The following is a 7,500-nucleotide window of genomic DNA, read 5'->3' as shown; positions in this document are numbered from 1 at the left end:
GTTCGGGGCTTGTTGCTGGTCGTTGGTGCCTGTGTTCGGGGCTTGTTGCTGGTCGTTGGTGCCTGTGTTCGGGGCTTGTTGCTGGTCGTTGGTGCCTGTGTTCGGGGCTTGTTGCTGGTCGTTGGTGCCTGTGTTCGGGGCTTGTTGCTGGTCGTTGGTGCCTGTGTTCGGGGCTTGTTGCTGGTCGTTGGTGCCTGTGTTCGGGGCTTGTTGCTGGCCGTTGGGGCCTGTGTTCGGGGCTTGTTGCTGGCCGTTGGTGCCTGTGTTCGGGGCTTGTTGCTGGTCGTTGGTGCCTGTGTTCGGGGCTTGTTGCTGGCCGTTGGGGCCTGTGTTCGGGGCTTGTTGCTGGCCGTTGGTGCCTGTGTTCGGGGCTTGTTGCTGGTCGTTGGTGCCTGTGTTCGGGGCTTGTTGCTGGTCGTTGGTGCCTGTGTTCGGGGCTTGTTGCTGGTCGTTGGTGCCTGTGTTCGGGGCTTGTTGCTGGTCGTTGGTGCCTGTGTTCGGGGCTTGTTGCTGGTCGTTGGTGCCTGTGTTCGGGGCTTGTTGCTGGTCGTTGGTGCCTGTGTTCGGGGCTTGTTGCTGGTCGTTGGTGCCTGTGTTCGGGGCTTGTTGCTGGTCGTTGGTGCCTGTGTTCGGGGCTTGTTGCTGGTCGTTGGTGCCTGTGTTCGGGGCTTGTTGCTGGTCGTTGGTGCCTGTGTTCGGGGCTTGTTGCTGGTCGTTGGTGCCTGTGTTCGGGGCTTGTTGCTGGTCGTTGGTGCCTGTGTTCGGGGCTTGTTGCTGGTCGTTGGTGCCTGTGTTCGGGGCTTGTTGCTGGCTGTTGGGGCCTGTGTTCGGGGCTTGTTGCTGGTTGTTGGCGGGGCTCCATGATGGCGGGTGACCAGGGGCGACTGGCGGGTGACCAGGGGTCAAAATCGGCTGGCGGGTGCCCAGGGGTTGACATTGGATGGCGGGTGACCAGGGGTCAAAATCGGCTGGCGGGTGCCCAGGGGTTGACATTGGATGGAGGGTGCCCAGGGGTCAAAATCGACTGGCGGGTGCCCAGGGGTTGACATTGAATGGCGGGTGCCCAGGGGTCGAAATCGACTGGCGGGTGCCCAGGGGTTGACATTGGATGGCGGGTGCCCAGGGGTCGAAATCGACTGGCGGGTGCCCAGGGGTTGACATTGGATGGCGGGTGCCCAGGGGTCAAAATCGACTGGCGGGTGCCCAGGGGTTGAAATTGACCAGGGGGAGAGCGCCTGCCATAGCCGAAATAGGAGCGCTATGGGCGGCCTGCCTCAGCAGATTTGGCCCCCCAAATCCTGGTTCTCAAAAATTTTCAAAGTCAACTTTTTTCAAAATATTTTCAGAGTGCCACTTCCCAGGGGGATTCTCGCCTGCCATAGCCGAAATAGGAGCGCCATGGGCGGCCTCAGTGAGCACATTTGGCCCCCCCATCCTGGAGCGCCATGGACCAGGGGGAGAGCGCCTCTCTTTGGGGCTTGTTGCTGGCTGTTGGCGGGGCTCCATGGACCAGGGGGAGAGCGCCATGGACCAGGGGGAGAGCGCCTCTCTTCGGGGCTTGATGCCTGTTGGCGGGGCTCCATGGACCAGGGGGAGAGCGCCTCTCTGTGGGGCTTGTTGCTGGCTATTGGCGGGGCTCCATGGACCAGGGGGAGAGCGCCTCTCTTTGGGGCTTGTTGCTGGCTGTTGGCGGGGCTCCATGGACCAGGGGGAGAGCGCCATGGACCAGGGGGAGAGCACCTGCCATAGCCGAAATAAGAGCACTATAGGCGGCCGCCCTCAGCACATTTGGCCCCCCAAATCCTGGTTCTCAAAAATTTTCAAAGTCAACTTTTTTCAAAATATTTTCAGAGTGCCACTTCCCAGGGGGATTCTCGCCTGCCATAGCCGAAATAGGAGCGCCATGGGCGGCCTCAGTGAGCACATTTGGCCCCCCCATCCTGGAGCGCCATGGACCAGGGGGAGAGCGCCTCTCTTTGGGGCTTGTTGCTGGCTGTTGGCGGGGCTCCATGGACCAGGGGGAGAGCGCCATGGACCAGGGGGAGAGCGCCTCTCTTCGGGGCTTGATGCCTGTTGGCGGGGCTCCATGGACCAGGGGGAGAGCGCCTCTCTTTGGGGCTTGTTGCTGGCTATTGGCGGGGCTCCATGGACCAGGGGGAGAGCGCCTCTCTTTGGGGCTTGTTGCTGGCTGTTGGCGGGGCTCCATGGACCAGGGGGAGAGCGCCATGGACCAGGGGGAGAGCACCTGCCATAGCCGAAATAAGAGCACTATAGGCGGCCGCCCTCAGCACATTTGGCCCCCCAATCCTGGTTCTCAAATTTTTTCAAAGTCAACTTTTTTCGAAATATTTTCAGAGTGCCACCTCCAGCGGGGGCTCTCGCCTGCCATAGCCGAAATAAGAGCACTATGGGCGGCCGCCCTCAGCACATTTGGCCCCCCCATCCTGGAGCGCCATGGACCAGGAGGAGAGCGCCTCTCTTCGGGGCTTGATGCCTGTTGGCGGGGCTCCATGGACCAGGGGGAGAGCGCCTCTCTTTGGGGCTTGTTGCTGGCTGTTGGCGTGGCTCCATGGACCAGGGGGAGAGCGCCATGGACCAGGGGGAGAGCACCTGCCATAGCCGAAATAAGAGCACTATAGGCGGCCGCCCTCAGCACATTTGGCCCCCCCATCCTGGAGCGCCATGGACCAGGAGGAGAGCGCCTCTCTTCGGGGCTTGATGCCTGTTGGCGGGGCTCCATGGACCAGGGGGAGAGCGCCTCTCTTTGGGGCTTGTTGCTGGCTGTTGGCGTGGCTCCATGGACCAGGGGGAGAGCGCCATGGACCAGGGGGAGAGCACCTGCCATAGCCGAAATAAGAGCACTATAGGCGGCCGCCCTCAGCACATTTGGCCCCCCCATCCTGGAGCGCCATGGACCAGGAGGAGAGCGCCTCTCTTCGGGGCTTGATGCCTGTTGGCGGGGCTCCATGGACCAGGGGGAGAGCGCCTCTCTTTGGGGCTTGTTGCTGGCTGTTGGCGTGGCTCCATGGACCAGGGGGAGAGCGCCATGGACCAGGGGGAGAGCACCTGCCATAGCCGAAATAAGAGCACTATAGGCGGCCGCCCTCAGCACATTTGGCCCCCCCATCCTGGAGCGCCATGGACCAGGAGGAGAGCGCCTCTCTTCGGGGCTTGATGCCTGTTGGCGGGGCTCCATGGACCAGGGGGAGAGCGCCTCTCTTTGGGGCTTGTTGCTGGCTGTTGGCGTGGCTCCATGGACCAGGGGGAGAGCGCCATGGACCAGGGGGAGAGCACCTGCCATAGCCGAAATAAGAGCACTATAGGCGGCCGCCCTCAGCACATTTGGCCCCCCCATCCTGGAGCGCCATGGACCAGGGGGAGAGCGCCTCTCTTCGGGGCTTGATGCCTGTTGGCGGGGCTCCATGGACCAGGGGGAGAGCGCCTCTCTTTGGGGCTTGTTGCTGGCTGTTGGCGTGGCTCCATGGACCAGGGGGAGAGCGCCATGGACCAGGGGGAGAGCACCTGCCATAGCCGAAATAAGAGCACTATAGGCGGCCGCCCTCAGCACATTTGGCCCCCCCATCCTGGAGCGCCATGGACCAGGGGGAGAGCGCCTCTCTTCGGGGCTTGATGCCTGTTGGCGGGGCTCCATGGACCAGGGGGAGAGCGCCTCTCTTTGGGGCTTGTTGCTGGCTGTTGGCGTGGCTCCATGGACCAGGGGGAGAGCGCCATGGACCAGGGGGAGAGCACCTGCCATAGCCGAAATAAGAGCACTATAGGCGGCCGCCCTCAGCACATTTGGCCCCCCCATCCTGGAGCGCCATGGACAAGGGGGAGAGCGCCTCTCTTCGGGGCTTGTTGCTGGCTGTTGGCGGGGCTCCATGTACCAGGGGGAGAGCGCCATGGACCAGGGGGAGAGTGCCTCTCTTCGGGGCTTGATGCCTGTTGGCGGGGCTCCATGGACCAGGGAGAGAGCGCCTCTCTTTGGGGCTTGTTGCTGGCTGTTGACGGGGCTCCATGGACCGGGGGGAAAGCGCCATGGACCAGGGGGAGAGCGCCTGCCATAGCCGAAATAGGAGCACTATAGGCGGCCGCCCTCAGCACATTTGGCCTGTCGCCGCTGTCCGCTGGCCGCTGTCCGCTGGCCGCTGTCCGCTGGCCGCTGTCCGCTTTCCCCTTTACTTTCAGCACTTTCAGCACTTTCAGCACTTCCAGCACTTCCAGCACTTCCAGCACTTCCAGCACTTCCAGCTCTTCCCCCTCTTTCCCTTCTTCCAACTGCGGGCGCGCCGGGCGCACAGGGGCTCGTGCGGAGGGGTGTGTGTGCGTGCATGTGCCGAACAAGGAGGAGAGCGCCTCACTTCGGGGCTTGTCGCTGGCCGTCGGCGGGGCTCCAAGGACCAGGGGGAGAGCGCCTCTCTTTGGGGGCTTGATGCTGGCTGTTGGCGCGTGTCTTCGGGGCTCCACGGACCAGTGGGAGAGCGCCTGTCTTCGGGGCTTGATGATGGCCGTTTGCGGGACTCCATGGACCAGGGGGAGAGCGCCATGGACCAGGGGGAGAGCGTCTCTCTTCAGGGCTTGACCAGGGCTCCAATCTTCCCATTGAAATGAATGGCGGGTGACCAGGCGTCCAAATCCCCCATTGAAATGAAGGCCGGGTGCCCAGGGCTCCAATCTCCCCAGTGAAATGAATGGCGGGTGACCAGGCGTCCAAATCCCCCATTGAAATGAAGGCCGGGTGCCCAGGGCTCCAATCTCCCCATTGAAATGAATGGCGGGTGACCAGGCGTCCAAATCCCCCATTGAAATGAAGGCCGGGTGCCCAGGGCTCCAATCTCCCCAGTGAAATGAATGGCGAATGACCAGGCGTCCAAATCCCCCATTGAAATGAAGGCCGGGTGACCAGGGCTCCAATCTCCCCATTGAAATGAATGGCGGGTGACCAGGCGTCCAAATCCCCCATTGAAATGAAGGCCGGGTGACCAGGCGTCCAAATCCCCCCATTGAAATGAATGGCGGGTGACCAGGCGTCCAAATCCCCCATTGAAATGAAGGCCGGGTGCCCAGGGCTCCAATCTCCCCATTGAAATGAATGGCGGGTGACCAGACGTCCAAATCCCCCATTGAAATGAAGGCCGGGTGCCCAGGGCTCCAATCTCCCCATTGAAATGAATGGCGGGTGACCAGGCGTCCAAATCCCCCATTGAAATGAAGGCCGGATGCCCAGGGCTCCAATCTCCCCATTGAAATGAATGCCGGGTGACCAGGCGTCCAAATCCCCCCATTGAAATGAATGGCGGGTGACCAGGCGTCCAAATCCCCCATTGAAATGAAGGCCGGGTGCCCAGGGCTCCAATCTCCCCATTGAAATGAATGGCGGGTGACCAGACGTCCAAATCCCCCATTGAAATGAAGGCCGGATGCCCAGGGCTCCAATCTCCCCATTGAAATGAATGCCGGGTGACCAGGCGTCCATATCCCCCCGCCCCCCCCCCCCCCCCCCCCCATTGAAATGAATGACGGGTGACCAGGCAGGCGAGAGCCCCCGCTGCAGAGGCTCCAGAGGTGGCACTCTGAAAATATTTCAAAAAAAGTTGACTTTGAAATTTTTGGAGAACCAGGATTTGGGGGGGGGCAAATGTGCTGAGGCAGGCCGCCCATAGTGCTCCTATTTCGGCCTGGGCGCGCCAGAGCACCCCCCTGGAAGTGGCACTCTGAAAATAATTCAAAAAAAGTTGACTTTGAAAATTTTTGAGAACCAGGATTTGGGGGGGGCAAATGTGCTGAGGCAGGCCGCCCATAGTGCTCCTATTTCGGCCTGGGCGCGCCAGAGCACCCCCCTGGAAGTGGCACTCTGAAAATAATTAAAAAAAAAATGACTTTGAAAATTTTTGAGAACCAGGATTTGGGGGGGGCAAATGTGCTGAGGCAGGCCGCCCATAGTGCTCCTATTTCGGCCTGGGCGCGCCAGAGCACCCCCCTGGAAGTGGCACTCTGAAAATAATTCGAAAAAAGATGACTTTGAAAATTTTTGAGAACCAGGATTTGGGGGGGCAAATCTGCTCAGGCAGGCCGCCCATAGTGCTCCTATTTCGGCCTGGGCGAGCCAGAGCCCCCCCTGGAAGTGCCCCATTCATTTTCAATGGCCGGGTGACCAGGCGTCGAAAAATGCCATAGGAAATGAATGGGGCCCATTCATTTTCAATGGCCGGGTGACCAGGGGGCCAGTACCACCTGCCGCCATTAGGGGCGCTGTAGATAGGGGACCTCGTCCCCCCATTCGAGAGGTTTGCCCCCAAACCTCAAAATGTATGGGGTACAATATCAGGAGCGAGCTTTTTAAGACGAAAAATTTTCAGAGTCAACTTTCTTCGAAATATTTTCAGAGTGCCACTTCCCAGGGGGATTCTCGCTTGCCAAGGCCGAGATAAGAGCACTATGGGCGGCCTGCCTCAACACATTTGGCCCCCCCAAATCCTGGTTCTCAAAAATTTTCAAAGTCAACTTTTTTCGAAATATTTTCAGAGTGCCACTTCCCAGGGGGATTCTCGCTTGCCAAGGCCGAGATAAGAGCACTATGGGCGGCCTGCCTCAGCACATTTGGCCCCCCCAAATCCTGGTTCTCAAAAATTTTCAAAGTCTGCTTTTTTCGAAATATTTTCAGAGTGCCACTTCCCAGGGGGATTCTCGCTTGCCAAGGCCGAGATAAGAGCACTATGGGCGGCCTGCCTCAGCACATTTGGCCCCCCCAAATCCTGGTTCTCAAAAATTTTCAAAGTCTGCTCTTTTCGAAATATTTTCAGAGTGCCACTTCCCAGGGGGATTCTCGCTTGCCAAGGCCGAGATAAGAGCACTATGGGCGGCCTGCCTCAGCACATTTGGCCCCCCCCAAATCCTGGTTCTCAAAAATTTTCAAAGTCTGCTCTTTTCGAAATATTTTCAGAGTGCCACTTCCCAGGGGGATTCTCGCTTGCCATGGCCGAGATAAGAGCACTATGGGCGGCCTGCCTCAGCACATTTGGCCCCCCCCAAATCCTGGTTCTCAAAAATTTTCAAAGTCTGCTCTTTTCGAAATATTTTCAGAGTGCCACTTCCCAGGGGGATTCTCGCTTGCCAAGGCCGAGATAAGAGCACTATGGGCGGCCTGCCTCAGCACATTTGGCCCCCCCCCCAAATACGCCCACCCACCTTCTCCCACGTTACGAGCCGCATGCAAGACCCGCCTTCGGAGGGCCCCCGCCGGCCGGCCTCGCGCCGGTGTTCGGGCGGGCGGCTCCTCCGGCTCGCGGGTCGCCTTCCAGCGCCCCGGCGACACGCGAACGTCGGCCCGATGGCCAGCGCCCGCACGCCCCGGCGCGCCCGATCGGAAGCGAGGCCGAGACGCACCCCACGCTCCGTACCCCGGAGCTGTCACCTGGCTGTCCTACGACGGAGCCCGGCGCCCCGCAGGCCCTCTCGTCCCCCACAGACCCGCGCTCACGCCTCGTCAGGGGGAGCTTG

Source organism: Vanacampus margaritifer, unplaced genomic scaffold (assembly GCF_051991255.1).
Source record: "Vanacampus margaritifer isolate UIUO_Vmar unplaced genomic scaffold, RoL_Vmar_1.0 HiC_scaffold_37, whole genome shotgun sequence".
Lineage (NCBI taxonomy): Eukaryota > Metazoa > Chordata > Actinopteri > Syngnathiformes > Syngnathidae > Vanacampus > Vanacampus margaritifer.
This window is presented reverse-complemented; position numbering follows the sequence as displayed.